The sequence below is a fragment of the Psammomys obesus genome, unplaced genomic scaffold, assembly GCF_907164565.1.
Source record: "Psammomys obesus unplaced genomic scaffold, mPsaObe1.curated_primary_1811, whole genome shotgun sequence".
Classification (NCBI taxonomy): Eukaryota; Metazoa; Chordata; class Mammalia; order Rodentia; family Muridae; genus Psammomys; species Psammomys obesus.
This window is the reverse complement of record NW_026586816.1, coordinates 13307935-13331608: the sequence shown is the minus strand read 5'-3', so window position 1 is coordinate 13331608 and position 23674 is coordinate 13307935. Positions and strand designations below refer to the sequence as shown.

General features: G+C 39.5%; 1 protein-coding gene across 2 annotated transcripts in view; it reads right to left on the bottom strand.

Moving 5' to 3' along the window:
- Positions 1 to 23674, bottom strand: part of Pak5 (p21 (RAC1) activated kinase 5) — a 351215-nt gene that overhangs the window by 182604 nt on the left and 144937 nt on the right. For both annotated transcript variants that reach the window (XM_055602702.1, XM_055602703.1), the window contains one exon: positions 18159 to 18311. The gene's annotated coding sequence lies outside the window, so the exon portion shown is untranslated. The remainder of the gene's footprint in view (positions 1 to 18158; positions 18312 to 23674) is intronic.

The window sequence follows — 23674 nt, the reverse complement described above, 5'->3', positions numbered from 1 at the left end:
TGAGGTAACACTATTCCTAATTTTTTGAGGAAGCGCCAGATTGAGTTCCAAAGTGGTTGCACAAGTTTACACTCCCACCCACAATGGAGGAGGGTTCCTCTTCTCCACATCTTCTCCAGCATGTGTTGTCACTTGAGTTTTTGATCTTAGCCATTCTTATGGGTGTAAGGTGAAGACAGGGAACAGGACTGGAACCCACTACAGACGGCCTCTGAAAGACTCTACTGATCGAGTTATCAAAGCAGAGCTGAGACTCATAGCCAAACTTTGGGCAGAGTGCAGTGAATCTTATGAAAGAAGGGGGAGATAGAAATACCTGGAGGAGACATGAGCTCCAAAAGGAGGCCAATAGAGCCATAAAAACTGAGCCCTGAGGTCCCTGAAGAGAATGATACCCCAAGTAAGGACAATGCATGGAGAGGACCTAACCCTGGCTCAGATGTAGCCCATATACTCAGTCTCCAAGTAGGGTCCCTAGTAAGGGGAGTAGGGACTCTCTCTGCCACGAACTCAGTGGCAGGCTCTCTCTGCTCACCTACCCCTGGGGAGTTCAGCCTTGCCAGTCCACAGAAGAAGACAGTGCAATCAGTCCTAATGAGCCCTGATAGGCTAGGGTCAAAGAGAAGGGGACAAGTACCTCCCTTATCAGTGGACTAGGGGAAGGGCATGGGGAGAAGGAGGAGGAAGGGTGAAATTGGGAGGAGACAAGGGAGGGGGCCATAGCCAGGATACAAATTGAATAAATTATAATAAATGATAATAAAAATTCAACTCAGGATTATTACTAAATATGCTAGAGAAAGAAAACAATTTATCTAGCAAAGTTTCCTTAGAAATTTTAACTTGGATTTTTCTAGCTACTTGTACTCATGAACAATTATCAGATTACTTGGGTATAAAGCACAGATTCATTCCTGCAGGTAGAGTCTGATCATTGCAGGTACAGAGGCTGACACCCATCATTGCAAATGTGTGTTCTAAATCACTAGGAGGTGGCTCCTCAGACTGTCTAGTTCATTTACAACAATGAAATGGTGTTTGAAGATGTTCCAAAGAACCACTGGCTCCCATGACCTTTGTAGCCTATAATTAAGGCCTATAGGTAGAAATCTCTCTCCTTAGGTACTGCTTGGTTTGTTTCTGAATCAGGAGATGTCACTGCTCTGAAAACACCTTCTCTGCAGAAGCTGGAAGAGTCACATCCTCAAACTGCTTCAGAAAGGCAACAGAGGACAAATGCAACATTTGGTACCCTTCCATTTTGTCCTCAGCCTAATTATTTACCCAGCCAAATACCAATTGCCTACATACAATGTTACAGTGCAATTCGATAGCACATGGGCATTGGATTGATTTTGGATTCTGCTAATTATCTCTCTTTTCTTGCCCCTTGTCTTCCTTTGTGTCTGTATCTGGCTGCCTAACTTTCTCTTGGCTTCCCTAACCACCCTTGTAATTTCACCAAACCAGTAATTACTCATTTTCTTTACTTTCACATTTCAAGTTTTAATGATTTGGAGCCTGGTAATATAAGTTCTGATAAGCAAAAAGCTTCCTGCATACTAGCTTAAAAAGCTATTTTGAAACATTTGGCTGGATAAATGGTTTATTAATATTATAAATATTTATCTAAAATGACTTTTTGATGCTACATGTACAGTAATTGTTTTTTGGGGTAGAAATATTTTAGAATTTAAAGGATAGTTTAGCAGCAATATATTTTGGATATTTCAGTGAATGTATGTACAAAATACTATGTGTGTATATTGGTAGTTGTGGTGGTTTGAATGAAAAGGGCCTCATAGACTCATAGGGAATGGCACTATTACAAGGTGTGACCTTGTTAAAGTAGGTATGAATTTGTTGGAGGAAATGCATCACTAAGGGGTTGTCTTTGAGCTCTGAAATGCTCAAGCCAGGTCTATTGTGATACTTACTTTCTGTTCCTTCTCCAGCATGCTACCTGTATGTCTGTCTGCATTCCACCATGCTTCCTGCCATGATAATGGACTAAACCTCTGAAACTCTTACCCAGCCTCAATTAAATGTTTTACTTTATAAGAGTTGTTGCAGTCGTGGAGTATCGTCACAGAAATAAAACCATATGTAAAACAGTAGTTATCTGTAGTGACAGAACACATTGGAGCTTCTGGGCCATTCTATGGCTATGTGATTGCTAAGCTAGACTGTGGACAGTAACAGCTTATAGAGATATTTGTATACAGATTCCTTCATCTCAAGATCAGTTTGATTGTGTATTCCACACCACACCATTTTCACTTACTCACTTTGTCAAGTGAGTAAGTCAGAAGTTTTATATAGCAAAACTTGCCTCACTAGATAAGTCAACAGGGCCTTTAGGATCAAATCGACCATATGCTTAATAGGTTTTGAAACAGGTTTGAGAGAGAAATGTAGAATAATTTGGAACTGTGAACTAAAGAATTCCTAGACTGCTGCAAACTTAATGGGCTATTTTGGTATAACAGAAAATATCAAAATGTCCAGAATATGAACAAATAGTTTTTGAGGAGAAAAAGAGACTCTACCAAGTTAGATCTCAATCCATATTGTGTTTCAAAAGAATCTGGCTATATACTGCCTGTGTCCTGAAAGACTGACTATTTCTGACATCAAAAGTAATGGACTCCATTTTATTGGCAGATGAAATTATGACAACATAGCTTTCAGGCTGTAGCATCATTAGACTAATCGCTTCCTTTAGCCAAATTTATAGTTAGAGACACCAGAAAGTAGGGCAGAATGGTGTGAAAAATATGATTTAGAAGAAAAAGAACCTGAATGAATTTAAAGGTGCTTATAACAGTTATAGGTAAAGAGGCATTTTGTGAAAGATGTTAGCACATTTAAAGAGAAACCTGTCAGTTTTCACTGGTTCAAGCTCCTTTGAGAACAAGACCCCATTTATTATCCAAGGCTCCAGGATATAAAATTCAAACATGTTTTTGAAAATCTTTATTTAAAAAGACTATATCTATTCTTCCATTGAGAGACATTTACAAAATAGAATACTACTCAGCAATTAAAAACAAAGAAATCATGAAATTTGCAGGAAAAATTGATGGAACTAGAAAAGATCATCCTGAGTGAGGTAACCCAGTACCAGAAAGACATACACGTATCTGCTCACTCATATGCTCACTTATAAGCGGATATTAGCCACAAAATATAGGATAACCATATTAAAACTGTAGTTCTAAAGAAGCTAAACAGCGAGGAGGACCCTAAGGAGAATGCTTAAATCTCATTCAGCAAACAGGATAGACACCAGGATCAGTGGAAGAGAAGGAACAAGGTGGGAGCCTACCATAGAGGTCCTCTGAAAGACTCCATCCAACAGGGGACTGAAGCATGTACTGAGATTCACAGCCAAACTTTGGGCAGAGTGCAGGAAGTCTTATGGAAGAAGGAGAGATAGGACGACCTGGAGGGGACAGGAACTCCACAAGGAGACCAACAAAACTAAAAATTCTGAGCCCAGGGGACCCTACAGAGACTGATACCCCAACCAAGGACCATGCATGCAGAGGACCTAGTCCCCATGCTCAGATATAGCCGTTAGGCAACTCAGTCTCCATGCAGGTTTCCTAGTAAGGGCAGCAGAGGTTGTCTCTGACATGGACTCTGTTGCCTGCTTTTTGATCACTTCCTCCTAGCAGGGCATCCTTGTCAGGCCATAGAGAAAGAGGATCCAGGTAGTCCTGATGAGACTTGATAAGCTAGGGTCAGATGGCAGGGGAGGAGGACTCCCACTTTCCATGACTAGGGGAAGGGGATAGGGAGAAGAGGAAGTGAGGGTGAGACCGGGAGAAGATGAGGGAGAGGGATACAATTGGGATACAAAATGAATAAATTGTTTACAAAAAGACTCAGTGAGAAAATAGTATCTGTACAGAGTTCTACAGTGGTAAGACTCTTCTCTACAGAGCCATAAGGAAAATGTTTTCCTAGCTTCAGCTGCCCAGGACCAAAAAGGCTGTTGTGGCTAAGAGAGACAAGCTATGTCTCAAATTGGAAGCAGAACTTGGCAATGTTATATAGACCTTGATTTTCAGGCGCACAAGATGCAAGAGTTATGATGTCATAGTGGCGTGCACCAAGGTTCCAAATCCAGGCAATGTATGACAAGGTCTTACTACTATCCCTCAAGAGTACCATGTGTAAAATTGTTAATAAACAACCCAAGTTTAAATGGACACCCGTTAATATTACAGAATTTAAAAATATGGGATGTCTGTTGTAAATGAAGAGTGGAGTCAGACCAAATTAGAGGCTGAAAGAATTAGAGGGACAGGGCTACCCAAGGATATTGGAGAGCAAATGATCCCACAAATCTCAGATGTTAGGCATGGAACTACAAAATGTAGTGTTTGACTTTCTGCATTTCAGTTTTATTTGGGCCTAGTCTTTTCTGGCTACACCTCTATAGGTCCCTATTATAATGTTGGTGTTTATTCTGTGTAATTGTTTAATGGAAGTAGTTAACTTTTTTTTTTTTTATTGTACAGAGGCTCATAGGTGAGAGATTGTCTTGAGTCTCCAAACAGACTTTGAATTTGTGAATAATGTTAGAACTAACTGTAAAACTATGGGGCATTTTTCTTTTTTCATACTTTATTTTTCTTAATTTTTTACAATTTATTCACTTTGTATCCCTGCTATAGCCCCCTCCATCGTCCCCTCCTAATCCCACCCTCCTTCCCACTTCTCTTCCCATGTTCCTCTCCAAGTCGAATGATAGGGAAGGTCCTCCTCCCCTTCCCTCTGACCCCAACCTATCAGATCTCATCAAAACTGGCTGCATTGTCTTCCTCTGTGGCCTGGTAAGGCTGTTCCCCACTCAGGGGCAGGTGATCAAAGAGCCAGCCCCTGAGTTCATGTCAGAGACAGTCCCTGCTCCCTTATTAGGACACCCACTTGGACACTGAGCTTCCACAGGCTACCTCTGTGCAGGGGTTCTAGATTATCTTCATGAATGATCCTTGGTTGGAATATCAGACTCAGGGGTTTCAGAAAAGACCCCTGTGCCCAGATATTTTGGTTCTGTTGCTCTCCTTGTGAAGCTCCTGTCCCCTCCAGGTATTTCTATCTCAACCTTCCTTCATAAGATTCACTCTGCCCAAAGTTTGTTTATGAGTCTCAGCATCTGTTTCGATACCCTATTGGGTAGAGTCTTTCAGAGCCCCTTTGTGGTAGGCTCCTGTCCAGTTTCCTGTGTTCTCTCTCTTTTTTGATGGGACTGAATGAATGCATTTTGCATTATGACATTGTTAAGAGCCCATGAGGCCGTGAAATGAATATTATGGTTTGAATTTGACTCATGCATTGAATTACTGATCTCCAGACAGTGCTGCTAGTTTAGAGAGTTGTGAAATCTTTAGCAGTCATAACCTACCTGGAGGATGTAGTTCACCAGGAAGGCTAGCACTAAGGATGATATTCTGGCTAAGCACTGTTTTTCTGATCTACCAATATGTGAGCAGACAGTCTTACATCCTTGCTACCATAATAAGTTTTGCTCCCATTGCCATGCTGTATCCACCATGATGTACTGTATCCCCTGAGTCATTGGCTAGAATCAGCTCTTCTTGCTTTAAACTGTTTCTGTTAGGTATTAGGTCATGGTATGTATATACGTGTGTGTGTGTGTGTGTATGATGTGTGGAAAGTGTGTGTGTTAAAGAAATTAGTTATCACAAAGGGAATCTGTTCCTCAAACTTCATTGTGGAAAAGGAAAGGGCATTAGAAGCTTCTTTCACAATGTTCTCAAGCCTCTAGTTCAATTAAAATCATTCTGAATGAAGTATCCCAGAAGGAGAAAGACAAACTTGGTATATACTCGCTTATATAGACCTACAAGACATGATAAACATAATGAAATCTACACACCTAAAGAAGATAATCAAGAAAGTGGACACAGGCGAAGGTGATTAATCCTCATTTAGAAAGACAAATGGGATGTGCATTGAACTTATGACAGGAGTCTACCACAAAAGGCATCTGAAAGACTCTACCTAGCAGTGTTTCAAAGCAGACACTAAGACTCATAACCAAACCCTCGGCAGAGTGCAGGGAATCATATGAAAGAAGGGAAGTTAGTATGATATGGAAAGGATAGGAGCTCTACAAGGACCAAATATATCTGGGCACAGGGTCTTTTCTGAGACTGACACTCAACCAAGGACCATCTATGGATATAACCTAGAACTTCTGCTCGGATGTGGCCTGTGGTAGCTCAGTAACCAAGTAGTTTTCCAAAGTAAGGGGAACACGGACTATTTCTAACAGGATCTCAAGGGCAGGCTGTGTGACACCCCCCCCCCCAGGGGAGGAGCAGTCCTGTTAGGCCACAGAGGAGGACTTTGCAGCCAGCCCTGAAGATACCTGATAAAACAGGGTCAGATGAAAGGGGAGGAGGTCCTCCCCTATCAGGGGACTTGGAAAGGGGCAGGGAGGAGACCAGGGAGGGAGTGTGGGGTTGGGGAGGGAATGAGGGAGCGGGATACAGCTGGGACACAGAGTTAACAAAATGTAACTAAAAATAAAAATTAAAAAAAAAAAAAACAAACCATCATCCTGAATTTTCTCATCAGAGTCTGGTCTGGTTGACTTTTTACATGATAGCAATTGAACCATACATCATGTATTTTTTAGATCAGTTATCTTTGATCTGACGTTCTATGTTTCTGAGCTTTATTTTTATTCTATACCATATTCTCTTATGTTGCTTCAGCTTGACTCACTCACTGATTCTACGTTCATACTTTTGTTGGTGAACATTAAAATTGTTTTAGGATACACAGGTTTTTATGAAACCATTGTTTATAAGAATACCCACGAGGTGAATCAATGGCCAAGGGTATGCACATACTTGGCTTTACCAGGGAATTCTAATCAATTTCCAAAGTGATGCTACAATCTTAATTCCTGGAAGCTTATTTGCTGCTCTACATCATCACCCTTATCTGCTATTGTCAATATTTATTATAGATGTTCCACTGTGAGTAACCTAGCATCTCTTTGTGACTTTAACATGCATGTCTCAAATCATTGAGTCCAAGAATTTTTCACATGTGGTAGCTATTTTGATGTTCTCTCTTGTAAGGTTTAACCCCATAGTTCATGTCCCCTTTACATTCTTTTCCTATATTTTATCCATTCCATAGAGTTTTTTATGGATTCTGAATTTAAATATTTTTAAAGTATGTGTAGTGAAATTTTTTAATTTACTTTACTATTTTCTTTTTCACTCTCAGCAATATTTAAGGAACTTATATTGCTTAGCCCAATGTGGATATCTTTTCCCACAGTGTTGATTTCTGTATTATGACTTAAAAGACTTTGCTTCTATCAAATTAGCATATATATTCTGTTTTGTTTAGATTTCTAAATTGTCTTATGTGTATTGCAACCAGAGTCAAATGGTTTAGAAGGAGAAATGTGCAGTGCCCTGTAATAATATTTGCCTTTGACAGAGAATATATCTTAGTAACTCAGGACTAATGATCAGAAGAAACTAATTTTACAACCAAAACATCCACCATAGAAATCTTGTAATGAACATTATTTCATTAACTGATATTACAAAAAAAATATAAGGATATCCCGGGAAAGTACATCAATTATTTACAAAGGAAATGTAACTTCTTAGATGAAGAAAAAGTCTAAACTCTAGTACTGGCAAGGTGGCTCAATGAGTTAAGGCACCTTTCACTAAGCTTGACTATATAAGTTCGATCCACAGGACCTGCATGAGAGAAGGAGAGAACTGACTCCCTCAGGTTGTTCTCTGACCTCTGCACACATATACAGCTGGAAAAGCTCCATTGATCAAGCTGTTCAGGAGACATTTAGAATAGGGCATGTATGCCGATTTCTTTTTTTTTTTTAACTTTTATTAATTACACTTTATTCATTTTGTATCCCCCCCATAAGCCCCTCCCTCCTCCCCTCTCGGTCCCATCCTCCCCCCCTTTCTGCATGCATGCCCCTCCCCAAGTCCACTGATAGGGGAGGTCCTCCTCTTCTTCTTTCTGATCTTAGTCTATCAGTTCTCATTAGAAGTGGCTCCATTGTCAGCGTTCTAGGTTATCTCCATGGATAGTCCTTGGTTGGGGTATGAGTCTCTGGGAAGTTCCCTGTGTTCAAATTTTCTTGTTCTGTTGTTCTCCTTGAAGAGTTCCTGTCCTCTCCAGCTCTTACTATTTCCCACTTCTTACATAAAATTCCATTCACTCTGCCCATCAGTTGGCCATCAGGCTCAGCATCTGCTTTGACAATCTGCATGGCAGAGGCTTTCAGAGGCCCTCTGTAGCAGGTTCCTAGGTTGTTTCCTGTTTTCTTTTTCTTCTGATGTCTATCCTCTTTGCCTTTCATGATGGGGATTGAGCATTTTTAGTTAGGGTCCTCTCTTTTGCTTAGTTTGTTTAGATGTACAGATTTTAGTGGGTTTATTCTATGTTGTATGTTTATATGAGTGAGTGTATACTGTGTGTGTCTTTTTGCTTCTGGGACAACTCACTCAGGATGATCAAAACAACCCTGAGATTTCACCTTACACCCATCAGAATGGCCAAGATCAAAAACTCAAGTGACAACACATGCTGGAGAGGCTGTGGAGAAAGGGGAACCCTTCTCCACTGCTGGTGGGAATGTAAACTTGTACAACCACTCTGGAAAGCAATCTGGCGCTTTCTCAGACAACTAGGAATAGCGCTTCCTCAAGATCCAGCCATACCACTCCTAGGTATATACCCAAAAGAGGCTCAAGTACACAAAAAGGACATTTGCTCAACCATGTTTGTAGCAGCTTTATTTGTAATAGCCAGAAGCTGGAAACAACCCAGATGCCCCTCAACTGAAGAATGGATGCAGAAATTGTGGTACATCTATACAATGGAGTATTACTCAGCAACGAAAAATAAGGAAATCATGAAATTTGCAGGTAAATGGTGGGAACTGGAAAGGATCATCCTGAGTGAGTTGTCCCAGAAGCAAAAAGACACACACGGTATATACTCACTCATATAAACATACAACATAGGATAAACCCACAAAAATCTGTACATCTAAACAAACTAAGCAAAAGAGAGGACCCTAACTAAAATGTTCAATCCCCATCATGAAAGGCAAAGAGGATGGACATCAGAAGAAGAAAACAGGAAACAACCTAGGAACCTGCCACAGAGGGCATCTGAAAGCCTCTGCCATGCAGACTGTCAAAGCAGATGCTGAGCCTGATGGCCAACTGTCGGGCAGAGTGAATGGAATTTTATGTAAGAAGTGGGAAATAGTAAGAGCTGGAGAGGACAGGAACTCCACAAGGAGAGCAACAGAACAAGAAAATTTGAACACAGGGAACTTCCCAGAGACTCATACTCCAACCAAGGACTATTCATGGAGATAACCTAGAACGCTGACAATGCAGCCACTTCTGATGAGAACTGATAGACTAAGATCAGAAAGAAGGAGAGGAGGACCTCCCCAATCAGTGAACATGGGGAGGGGCATGCATGTAGAAAGGAGGGGGGAGGGTGGGACCAGGAGAGGAGGAGGGAGGAGCTTATGGGGGGATACAAAATGAATAAAGTGTAATTAATAAAAGTTAAATTAAAAAAAAAACATTATATGGATGTATGAAATTTTCAGGCAATTAAAAATTAATTAAAATATCTCTTGTTTTAAAAGTACTAACTGTGCTTTCCAAAAATGACTGTGTGTGTTGAATGTTCATATTACACGGAATAAAAATGTCTGTCAAGTGAGTGAGGAGAGTCAGCTGAACTCCCTTCAGTCAAGATGGCTTCACTCAGGGTGTATGCTTCTTATCAGCTCCTGCTAATCCTGTGCGCAAGATATTTGACATGGGATGAGAAAATCAGTCTCTCTAATCTACTCAATTAGACAGGTCCCAGATTAAATTCAATTCCATTATTACTGGTACGCTAGGCAGCTGTTAATTGCTTTTCATTATTTTTGCAGTGACAAAGACACAAGTAACCAAGTCATTTCATTTTTGGTCATTTGCTTTCTTGCTAATCTAGAAGACCATTATGGTGAAATTCAAATATCTCCTGGATACATTTTTAAATTATCATGAATTTTGATAGGCTCACTACTTAATAAGCTAACACTAGAATTTCTCTCCCCAACTGACAAAAGTGACTGATGGTAAAATAAAAACAAGAACTTAAATAGAGACTAGCCTAAGGAGAATCTCAAAACTACACAGATGGAATGTAGGAGTGGCAGCCTACAGATTGGAAAAAGATCATCGCCAACCCTACATCTGTCAAGGTGCTAATATTCAAAATATATAAAGAACTCAAGAAATTAAACAGCAACAAACCAAATAATCCATTTAAAATGGAGTACAGAGCTAAACAGAGAATTCTGAACACAGGAATATCAAATGGCAGAGAAACACTTAAAGAAATGCTCAACATCCTTAGTCATCAGGGAAATGCAAATCAAAAGGACTCTGAGATTCCATCTTAACACCTGTCAGAATGGCTAATATCAAAAACTCAAGAGACAGCACATGCTGGTGAGTATATGGAGAAAGGGGAACCCTCCTCCATTGCTCGTAGGAGTGCAAACTTGTACAACTACTTTGGAACTCAATCTGATGCTTTCTCACAAAATTGGGAATAGTTTAAGACCTAGCTATACCATCCTGGGCATTTTCCCAAAAGACACTCTACCATACCACAAGGATACCACCTGCTCAACTAGGTTCATAGCAGCTTTATTTGTAACAGGCAAAAACTGTAAACAACCTAGATGTCCCTCAACCAAAGAATATGTAAAGAAAATGTGGTACATTTACACAATGGAATACCTCAGCTATTAAAAACAAGGAAATCATAATATCTGCAAGCAAATGGACAGAACTAAAAAGTATTATCCTGAGTGAGGTAACCCAGACCCAAAAAGGCACACATAGTATGTATTCACTTGTAAGTGGATATTAGACATATAGTACAGGGTAATCATTTTACAATCCACAGATCCAAGGAAGCTAAGTAACAAGGAAGGCCCATGGGAGGATGCTTGAATCTTCCTCAGAAGGAAAATAAAATAGACAATGGAAGTGAATGAAGAGACAGAACTGGGTGGGAGAGGGTGTGGGAAGGGGAAAGAGGGTGGGGAGGAGGTAGGGGGAGAGCTAGGTTGGGAGGTGAGAGGATTGGGAGAAAGAAGGCATCTCTGGGACAAGCTGGAGACCTAAGACAGAGTAGGCTCCTGGAAGAATTTAGGGTTGACTCTAATTGAGATTCCTAGTAGTTGGGGTCATGCAGACTGAAGAGGCCACCGTCTAACTACACAGGACTTCTAGCGGAGAGAGGGGAACACCAACCTACCCACAAAACCTTCAACCCCAAATTTATGCTGCCTACAAGGTGTACAGGGATAAAGATGGAGCAAGGATTGAGGGAAGGGCCAAACAATGACTGGCCCAATTTGAGACCAACCCCAAGGGAGAGAGAGAACCCCTGACACTATTAATAATACTCTGCTATGATATTAGACAATACACTGAGTCAACTAACTGAGGACCATGTGGCCTCACAGAGGCTAAACCACCAACCAAAGAGCATGCATTGATGGGATCTGACCTAGGTCACCTATATTTTATGTAGCTGATGGGCAGCTCAGTCTTCATGAGGATGCATTAGCACTTAGAGTGAGGGCTATCTCTGACATGTTCTTCATTGCCTGATTTTGGATCACTCTCCCCCTAGCTGGGCTGCCTTGTTGGGCCTCAGTGGAAGAGGATACACTTATAATCTTGATAAAACTTGACATGCATGGTGGGTTCCTGGTGGGGAGGCTTTTCTGAGGAGAAGGGGAGGTGAAAAGGTGGGAGGGTGGGACTTGGAGGAGAGAAGGGGGGCTCCAATAGGGATGTAAAGTGAGTAGATAAATAGATAGATTGATAGATAACTGCAAATACTGCCAGCCTACAACCAGGCTGTCATATAATAAAGGTATTTGCTTTGTCAGAGGCTTTCCTTAGTCTTTGAGTTAGTTATAGGGCTAAAAATAAAACCTGTTCCATTTGTACTTTCTAATTGTGACTGAACTTGTAACCCTGGGCATAAAATGAAAAATCAAACACATGTCCGGAGACAAAAATAATATAATCTCTACTATTTGAATAACCATTAGTGTGCCTTTGTTCAGTGAAACCTATATAAATAAAAGAGAGATCTGATTGCTGGTCAGTCAGAGCTGCAAGATTCCCTTGACCATTATGCCTGACACTCCTCCCTTGCCAACTCCTTATCTCTTCTTGGGCCACTCTGTTGGCTGGGGCTGGCCTCTGTCAGCTATCTTAATTTGAATACTCAGTGGTCTATTATGACCCTTCCCTATTCTAATTCTAATACTTGGAGTCTATTCCATAATGTGTTTTCACAGTTTGTATGGCACATATTAGCCAGATACTTCAATTTTTAGAGGATAGGGCATTTGTTCCTACAGAAGTACTGATTCTCTTCTCTTGAGACTACATTATAGTTATTTGGTTCTAGATAGTGACAGAGAAAAGTCTAATAGACCATAATCATCTTAAATGATACCTGCTGGAGATGAGATTCCTATACATCCACTGACCAAAAGAATCTGACCACCATAAAAGAAGGATTGCTCCTCCCTTCTATAATGGGTTGGTGAGTTTAGTATTCTAGTATTCCCAGGCTCATCATCCCAAATGAACTCATCCTAGTTTCAGTATACTGGTCATAATAGCCTTGAGTTTGAAACAAAAGACCATACAAAATGTGCACATGGGGTCCTTTATAGCCTTGCTACCCTCATAATCAGACTCTGGGCTTGGCTTTCTATCACTGTTTGCAAGGACCAGAGATTATAATGCCATAAATTTGTGTTACATGTTCTTTTGGCTTTCAGAACATACTTTACATTGGCGATTAACCTAACAGTGCAACATTTTCTTCGTGTGAGTCAAAGGCAGTCCTCCAACTTGACAAGGTACATAATATTCACCTTTCTAATATTTGATACTGCAACTTCTGGAATTCCCAACACATGACCTGTTCCTAAGCCTTACCCCAATTTGCTATTGGTAAAAGCTTAAGTAACTGTGCTACAGCTATATTCCAAGATTTATTTTCATCATAATTCAACACTAAAAATGTTATCTCTACTTCTTTCTGACAGGTTAGTAATCCAGTTCCAATCTTATCCACAGGATATTTTTGCTACAACTGTTTGTGTTCAGTTTCCTGAGGAAATGCTTAAACAAATAGTTGGTGCTAATGCTTTAACTGGAATATGTAATCCTATGATAGGGAAGACAAGATGAAGGTAAAGAAGCTTGGCAGTATGGGAAGACAAGTTGATACGTTACTGTTCTGGCCATTCCACTTCTATTTGGCCAGTAAATGCATCTGCCGGATAACGTGAAACAAGCTCTGAACATGTGCAGATGAACAGGCTTTGGAAGAGCCTATCAGAGAGAAATGGAGAGGAAATTTATTCATTGCTTATTTTCCCTCTGATAGAAGTTGGTCTGATGAGCTGTAGGTTAGTTATTCTCCACCAGGGAACCATTTGACTAGAGATATTTTTATGTGTAGGAGCATTGCAGATAGTGGCTAAGGACCGGGAGCCTGCTAATCACACTGCTATCCCACAAGAACTATTCAATCTAAAATGTGATTAGTGCTACTACTAGAGAATGTAAACAATGGTAAAACCAAAAGAGACAATGATAAGATGCATAAGATGAATCTGATAACAAAATTCCACAGGAGGAAAAAAAAAGAGATGGAAATAAGGAAAGCATTTCAGAGAAGAACAAACACAAATGGCAAACAATACATGAAAAGATGCCAAACCTCATTAGTAACCAAGGAAATCAAATTACAGCAAGTTTCCATTTCACACTCAACTGATTGCCAAAAGTGAAGATATTGAGAAAAACATGCATGTAGGAAAAAACAGTGCTGATTGGAAGCTCTCATAGACTGCTTGTTGGTAGTGGAATTTGTTAGCCCCTCTGTGGGAAAGAGCATAGATCACATATAAAGCAGGCATGTACGCACTTAAAACAATCAGTTATTCCATTTTGCCTGAGCCTGTTCTACTTTTAGTAATAAACTTCTTGTATCCTGGGAAATGTTTAGTTCCAGGAAGCTATGATGTTTTGTCATTTTTACCTCCTATCCTATCATAATTTACTCTTATAGCTCTGAAAAACTTTTGTATAAAGAGAAGAAAACTAAATGTATAGAATGATCTTAAAAGCACAAGACAGAAGCAACAAATGTCAGCACCTCCCTCTGTTTATATTTTGCACAATATTTTATTCTGCAAGTGAATAAAAGGCACGTATTTAAGATGGAGGTACTCCTATAGTGAAACTTGAAAGACAGAGTGTATGCTCTGCTTCTCAAAGGAAAAATATGTTAAATTAATTAATGCAGTGTGAAGTACTCATTCATTGAACTTCATGTATTTGTTTTTTCTATGTTACCTATTTTTCTCTAAATATTATTTTATGTTTATTTCTTCTTTTTCTAAAATTGCACCTCACCTTTTAGAAATAGAAATCAAAGAATTATCAAAATGTTTAAGAATGAAGAGTGAAAGCACTATATTTCTAAGTCAGCAGGGGTGAGGATTTTGTCTCAGGTTTTTAATTCACAGTTCTTTCCAGCATTTATTTCCACAACCAAGTTACCATTCTGTCTCTGTAAGGCTTGAGATGCTAATATTAGCTTGCTAGGCATCACACTAAAATTGGCCATGCCTGTTTACCGGGAGAATGCCAGCCTTAACACAAACTTTGGAGGACAATGATAGCAATCTGAAAAACAGTAGAAGGGGGATGTTCATAATTTACACTGTTTAGTCTCCAAGTAAAGAAATCTTAATTGTAAATTTCCATTCCCTGCTCCCAACAGAGATATCATTACAATCATACCCTAATGTTAACACACCTCTCAAAGGAAACTTGGATTTATGGCCTTCTATTGCCATAGTACAGATTGAGTACTCAATAAATAAGAATTAAATGATAAAGTATAAATGAAGGGTTTAGTATAGTACCTAGCTCATGACCATCACCACCTTTGTTGACCTAGCAGAACCAGAGAGTGCTCCATCCAGTCCCGGAACATTCCAGTGTTCTGTGTGTTGACCTAACAATGGATACTGATGGCAGATGTATGGAATTGTGCCTGAGACCTTTCTCTGGTTATTCTTGTTGTTTAGTTCATATTCTTGGTAGTTCACAAATGTCAGATAATTGGCATTTCCCCATTTTCCACTAGAGATTAGTTCTCATTAAGCCCAGACAGATATGAGAAGCTGACTAAATACCTAAACTCCCTTCTGCATGTTGGGATAAATACACAAAATCCTCTAGACTGTATACTGAAATTACCTAAAGGACTGTATCTTTCATGCTCACAACAGTTAGACAGCAGCTTGATGTTATCTTTCTTTTCTCCGTCTCATATCTTCACTCTCTTAAAGCTGTATTGACATCATATTCCTAAGATATCAATACTCAAAGTTTGGAATAAACAAACTAAGATACCATTACTTTTTTTTCTGGATTATGCTATTCTTACTGCTTTTGAATTTAACCACTTCTGGAAATGATAGCTTCTTTAAACAAGTCAAGGTAATTACAGTTGTATCCTGCCCATTGGCTGATAAGACAGATAATAGATAATACTACATCACTTCAGGTCTTCTCTGATGTTCGCCGTATGACTCAAGTCTTTGAGTTGGGAAGGTACTGTTAACTTGCAGTTGTTGTAGGTAGCACTGCATTTAGTTTGCTGATGCCAAGAACTGTGGTGTTGAGTCCGAGTCAAGACCTATGTAGTGTGTACTAACCAGTCATTTACTATGTGCTGTTAAACATACCCCTCGAGAATTTGACTATATTGTTTAGTGAAAACTGGGATAGTGAGACACCCCAATAAAGTGTTTGTCTTGTGATCACTAGTAGCTGAGCTCAATCCCCAGAATCCATATAAAAAAGCTGGTGTGGTTGTACACACTTGTAATCTGCGTACTTGGGAGGCAGAGAAAGTCTCATTCCTGGAGGTTACTTAGTGATCTCTAAGCTAATGAATGACTCTGTTTCAAAAACAAGGCAGACAACACCTGAGAAATGACACTGGAGCTGGATCTGCACAAAGGCACACTTGGAACAAATATGCATGCATACCACACCCACATCCTCTGTGATGCACAAACAGTGCTAGATGCCTGACACTTCAGATTTCTCTGTGTTCCTATGCTTGCTTTGTTCTCTCATATCATATAATTCACTTTAATTCCAGCTTCACATGCATATGTTTTGTGAAATTTCACAAGTCTTCAATTATCTAGGCCTATATAACTGTTGTACAAAGCCTGCCTTATCAGCACAGGCTGCCTTTGAAAGGATATCTGGAGTAGAGGAAAGAAAGTGTCCCACGGCATCTGAATTCAAAGCCACTTAGGAATCATATGGTTTCAAAAAACAGTCTTCTGTAGTTTGTTAGGACTTTAAAATATTATAGAGTTGAGTTATTATCAGTTAATGTTATAAAACCAAATTTAAGGTGGGCCATGCTTCCTCCATTGATGGATTTATTTCCAGTTTACATCTAAGAAAAACCCAGTATGTGAGTGAGTTTTTTTTATGGAGGTTTATTTTTTATTATAAATGATTATGCTTTATTAAACATGAAATTAACACAAGTACATTTTTTCAGATTTTTAAAATTATTATTTTATTTATTAATTATACTTTATTCACTTTGTATCGCCCCTGAGGCTCCCTCCCTCCTCCCCTCCTATTCCCTCTCTTCCTTCCCCTTCTCCACACATGCCCCTTCCCAAGTCCACTGAGAGGGGAAGTCTTCCTTTCCTTCCCTCTGATCCTAGTCTATCAGGTCTCATCAGGACTGACTGCATTGTCTTCCTTTGTGGCCTGGTAAGGCTGCTCCCCCCTCAGGGGGAGGTGATCAAAGAGCAGGCCAATCAGTTCATGTCAGAGACAGTCCCTCTTCCCATTACTATGAAACCCACCTGGACACTGAACTGCCATGGACTACATCTGTGCAGGGATTCTAGGTTATCTCCACATATGGTCCTTAGAATATTACTCAGCAATAAAAAAACAAGGAAATCATGAAATTTGCAGGCAAATGGTGGGAACTAGAAAAGATCATCCTGAGTGAGGTGTCCCAGAAACAGAAAGACACACAGGGTATATACTCACTCATAAGGGAATATTAGACATATAATATAGGATAAACATACTAAAATCTGTACACCTAAAGAAACTAATCAGGAAGGAGGACTCTGGCTAAAATGCTCAATCTCCATTTAAAAAGGCAAAGAGGATGGACATCAGAAGAAGGAGAAAACAGGGAAAAAGTCATGATCCTGCCACAGAGGGCCTCTGAAAGGCTCTACCCTGCAGGGTATCAAAGTAGATGCTGAGACTTATGGCCAACCTTTGGGCAGAGTACAGGAAATCTTATGAAAGAAGTGGGAAATAGTAAGACCTGGAGAGGACAGGAACTCTACAAGGAGAGCAACAGAAACAAAATATCTGGGCACAGGAGTCTTTTCTAAGGCAAGTGTGAGTTTTTAAGCCATTCTTTGTTTTAATTGAAAAGATTTTTTTGTATAATATATTCTGATTAGAGCTGCCTCTCCCCAATTCCTTAAAGATCCTCCCTAACCCCCTTTTTAGCTGATATAAGCCACTAGTCCTTAAAATTTCCTATACTTCTTACCTAGAAGGGCACCAATTACACAGGCTACCCTACAATAGCAATGTTCCCAGTTGTGAGGAGCCATGCAAAGAGCCTCATCCAGCCTTTGCCTTTTTAAGTTTTATGCCATATTCATAAACATGATCAGTGGCTATGAGTGTCTTTCCTACTCACTACTTAGTTAACTCTCATACTATACTCTCACTTACTCCAAGGCCACATCTTTGACGTTTTAACTCATCATTGTATTCCTAGAACTCCGAACAGGTTGTAAGCATGCAGACACAAACCATTAAGCACTGTTGAATTAGAAGCTGCATTTTCCAATTTTATTTAATTTGAAGTAAAATTTAAAAGTGCAAAATAATATATTTCCTTACTTCCTTTTTTCTGATGGCTGTGGATGAATTAAAGACTCCAGAAGAGTTTGGCTGCTTCTTTTGTGCAATATTTTTGTTGGAGTTCTTCAGATTTCTTCATTTTTCTTCAGTGTTCATTTCAGCAACAGACAGAAACATTTCACCAGTGTATTTCTGTAACAAAATGGTACCAACATGACTCAAAGCCCACCAACATTATGTTCTTTTTATAAATAAGTATATATACATTTATTTACTTGATTCTTCTACATATCAATTTTTTACAATCTCTGTCACATTCTTGAGCAACATATATACATATATATATATATATATATATATATATATATATATATATATGTATAGGTTGTTACCTTATTACACTTTTTATGGTGTTTAGCTTCCCTTAGTACTTGGCCTGCACCTGTACTGTAGATTTTCTCTACTCTGTATAATAATTGCTGTAGAAATCCATCTGCACAAATTATGGCAAACCAGGTAGGAGCAAGGAGTATGACTTTTGTACCTGAATCTCTGGTGTCTACCCTAATAACTGGACTGTATGTATGTGTGCATATACACGTATGCACAAATATACAAACACACTTTGTACACAGCTACTAAGTCATACAATATCTTTCACACAAATACATAATATGCTTTGAGTTTATTTTTTATCCAAATACCTCTACACTCCTGTTTTCACTTTTCTCCATTTCTGTTAGCTCCTATTGTTCCTCACACAGTTAGTAAATGTAATACACCACACAAATAGTAAAAGGTCAGAAATCACAGGATCATGTCAAGCGATGCAGAGGCTTTTGAGAAAATCTAATGTCCTCTCATGGTAAAATCCATGAAGAAACTAGGAATAACATGAAAAACTATATATAGCAAGCTTATAACCAACATTACACTGATGTGGGAAAAACAAAGCATTTCCACTATAATGAGAACAAGACAAGGTTGGCTACTTTCCATTCTTGTTCAATAAAGTGATTTAACTTGAGCTAAAGTGATAAGACAAGAAACAAAAAATGCAAGCAATATGACTGGGCAAGGTGGCACATACTTGTAATCCCAGCACTCAGAGAGGCAGATGCAGGTGAATCTTCGTGAGTTTGAGGCCAGCCTTATCTACAAAGCAAGTACGGGAGAGTCAAGATACAAAGAGAAACCATGTATTGAAAAACAGAATGAAACAAAACAAAAAAGTGCTAGCAATAGGAAAGGAGAATGTGTGTGTGTGTGTGTGTGTGTGTGTGTTTATTAAAAGGTATATATACTCTTTGGAAATATTTAGATCTTATAAACACTTTTAGAAAAGTAGCAGGATACAAAATGAACTTGAAAAATCAATAGCTTTCCTGCACACAGAAAGAAAAGATTTTTTATTTAAATTTTTATCTTTTATATTATTGTAATTTATTCACTTTGTATGCCAGTTGTAGCCCCTCTCTTTCCCTCCCTACCTCACCCTCTTTCCCTCATCTCTCATGCCCCTCTCCAAGTCCACTGATAGAGGAGGTCCTCCTCCCCTTCCATCTGACCCTTGTCTATATTGTCTCATCAGGACTGGCTGCATTGTCTTCCTCTGTGGCCTGGAAAGGCTGTTCCCCCCCTCAGGGGGAGGTGATCAAAGAGCCAGCCACTGAGTTCATGTCAGAGACAGTCCCTGTTTCCCTAACTAGGGAACCCACTTGGAGACTGAGCTGTTGTGGGCTACATCTGTGCAGGAGTTCTAGGTTATCTCTATGCATGGTCCTTGGTTGAAGTATCAGTCTCAGAAAAGGTTCCTGTGCTCAGATTTCTTGGTTCTGTTTCTCTCCACGTGGAGCTCCTGTCCCTTCAAGGTCTTTCTCTCTCCTCCTTCTTTCATAAGATTCCCTGCACTCTGCTTAAAAGAAAACATTTTAAAAAATATTAGAAAAATAACCTCATTCACAATTACCTTACAAATCCCTTGAAATAAATCTAACAAGGATGAAAAGGGCCTCTTTTCCTGCTTAGTTTTTTTTTCTTTTTTCTTTTTCAGATTAACACTGGGAAAGAGAATATTATTTGATAAAATGCTTCAAAGTGGCCTGTGGGTAGTCCTGTAGGACATTTTCTTGTTTAATGATTGATGTGGGAGGGCTCCGTCCATTGTGGGTGATGCTACCCCTGGACTTCTGGTAATGGGCTCTGTAAGAAAGCAGGTTGAACACGCCTTGAGAAGTAAAGCAGTAGGAGACATATTCCATGACTTCGGCTATAGTTTCTGACTCCAGTTTCCTGGCCTAACTTCCTTTGATGATGGACTGTGATGAAGAAGACTAAGAAGGAATAAGCCCTTTCCTCTCCAAGTTGCTTTTGGTCATAGTATTTTATTATTGCAATAAAAAATAACCAAGACACTTCCACAATAAAAACTTAAAAACCACCAAAGAAAAAAGATATTAGAAAAGATAATGCTATAGGTATGGCCATACCTGGTTTCAAATTAGAGCACAGAAAAATAGTAATAAAAATAGGATTGTACTGGCACAAAGACAAATACAAAGATCAATGGTACAGAACAGAGGATGCAAATATAAACAGATATACTGACCCAATTTTTAACAAAAATGATGAAAATATACACTGGAGAAAAAAAAGTCTCTGCAGCAGGTTGAGCAAGCCAGGTAGAACAAAGCAGTAACCAGCTGCTCTCCAAGTTCCAGCCAGGCTTGAGTTCTTGTCTTGACTTCCTTCAGTGATGGACTATGATGTGGAAGTGTAAGCTATTCAGATAAACCCTTTCCTCTCCAAGTTTCTTTGTTTCTCTGGGTCAAAAGTTTTCCTTTTGTAAAACACGTTGAATTGCCTTTTATTATATGTCATACCTAGATATAAAGTCAATTTATTGCTACTGGCTTTAGAACAGTTATTTTAATTTTCAGTGGACTAGTGCCCAGAGAGGGCAAAACAATGAAACTGATGAGCTAGTCAGCTGCTTGATTGCAGGTGCTTGATTAGACATAATTTTTAATACCGTGAAAATAAAAATCCCCATGTGCTATAAATATGTCCCTTTCTTAAATTTAATAATTATTTTTAAAAATTCTTTATTAATTACACTTTATTCACTTTGTATCCCCCCTGTGGTTCCCTCCCTCCTCCCATCCTGATCCCTCTCTTCCTCCACCCTCTGCATGCATGCCCCTCCCCAAGTCCACTGATAGGGGAGGTCTTCTTTTCCTTCCTTCTGATCCTAGTCAATTAGATCTCTTCAGGAGTGTTTACATTGTCTTCTTCTGTAGCCTGGTAAGGCTGCTTCTCCCTTAGGGGGAGGTAATTAAAGAGCAGGCCAATCAGTTCATGTCAGAGACAGTCCCTGTTCCTATTACAATGGAACCCATTTGGATACTGAACTGCCATGGGCTACATCTGTGCAGGGGTCTTAGGTTATCTCCATGCATAGTCCTTAGTTGGAGTATCAGTCTCAGGAAAGACCACTGTGCTCAGATTTTTTGGTTCTGTTGCGCTCCTTGTGGAGTTCCTGTCCTCTCCAGATCTTACTATTTCCCACTTCTTTCATAAGATTCCCTGCACTTTGCCCAAAGGTTGCCCATAAGTCTCAGCATCTGCATTGATAATCTGCAGGGCAGAACCTTTCAGAGGTCCTCTGTGTCAGGCTCCTGACTTGTTCCCTCTTTTCTCCTTCTTCTGATGTCCATCCTCTCTGCCTTTCCGGATAGGAATTGAGCATTTTAGCAAGAGTCCTCCCTCTTGATTAGTTTCTTTAGATGTACAGATTTTAGTAGGTTTATCCTATATTATTTGTCTATATGAGTGAGTATATACCGTGTGCATCTTTCTGCTTCTGGGATAGTTCACTCAGGATGACCTTTTTCATATCACACCATTTACCTTCAAATTTCATGATTTCCTTGTTTTTTATTGCTGAGTAATATTCCATTGTGTAGATATACCACAATTTGTGCATCTATTCTTCAGTTGAGGGGCATCTGGGCTGTTTCCAGCTTCTGGCTATTACAAATAAGGCTGCTGCAAACATGGTTGAGCAAATGTCCTTACTGTGTACTTGAGAATCTTTTGGATATATGCCTAGGAGTGGTATAGCTGGATCTTGAGGAAGCACTATTCCTAGTTGTCTGAGAAAGCGCCAGATTGCTTTCCAGAGTGGTTGTACAAGTTTACATTCCCACCAGCAGTGGAGGAGGGTTTCCCTTTCTCCAACCTCTCCAGCATGTGTTGTCTCTTGAGTTTTTGATCTTAGCCATTCTGATAGGTGTAAGGTGAAATCTTAGGGTTGTTTTGATTTGCATTTCCTTGAGGGCTAATGAGGTTGAACATTTCTTTAAGTGTTTCTCTGCCATTCAATATTCCTCTGCAGAGAATTCTCTGTTTAGCTCTGTACCCCATTTTTTAATTGGATTACTTGATTTGTTGCTGTTTAACTTCTTTAGTTCTTAATATATAACGGATATTAGCCCTCTGTCAGAACACCAACAGCACAGGCTCTAAGAGCAACAATCAATAAATGGGACCTCATGAAACTGAAATGCTTCTGTAAAGCAAAGGACACTGTCCTCAGAACAAAACGACAGCCTACAGATAGGGAAAGGATCTTCACCAACCTTATAGCTCTGTTTTGGTTTTTTTTTTTTTTTTTTTTTTTTTTTTTTTTTTTTAACAATACCTCAGTATAGCATAAAATCTTAAGGTAGGATTGACTTAAGTTTCTTTCCATTTAGTTTGATGTTGGCTATAGGCTTGCTGTATATTGGCTTATTATGTTTAGTTTGTATTCCTGACCTCTCCAAAACTTTAAACATGAACAGGGGTTGAATTTTGTCAAATGCTTTTTTGGCATCTAAGGAGATGATCATGTTTTTGTTTTTTGTTTTTTTGTTTTTCTTTCAGTTTGTTTATATGGTGGATTACATTGATGGATTTTTGTATGTTCAACCATGCCTACATGCCTAGGTTGAAGCCTACTTGGTCAAGGTGGATGATATCTTTAACGTGTTCCTGGATTCAGTTTGCGAGTATTTTATTGGGTATTTTTGCGTCAATGTTCATAAGAAGATTGCTCTGAAGTTCCTTTTCTTTGTAGAGTCTTTGTGCAGTTTAGGTATCAACATGACTTCATAGAATGAGTTTGATGAGACCTGATAGGCTAGGGTCAGATAGAAGGGGAGGAGATCCTCCCCTATCAGGAGACTAGGGAAAGGGCATGAGGGAGAAGAGGGAGAGTGTGTGGGACTGGGAGGAGATGAGGAAGGGGGCTGCAGCAAGGGTACAAAGTGAATAAATTATAATAAATAATTATATAAATAAAATTAAATTTAAAAATACCTTAATGTGGCACCTGCCTGGGCAAGGTGATACTCGGGAGGCAGTGGCATGTGGATCTCTGTGAAACGGAGGGCAGCCTGGCTTACACAGTGAGTCTGAGGGCAGCCTGGCTCACATAGTGAGTCTGAGGGCAGCCTGGCTTACACAGTGAGTCTGAGGGCAGCCAGGCTTACACAGTGAGTCTGAGGGCAGCC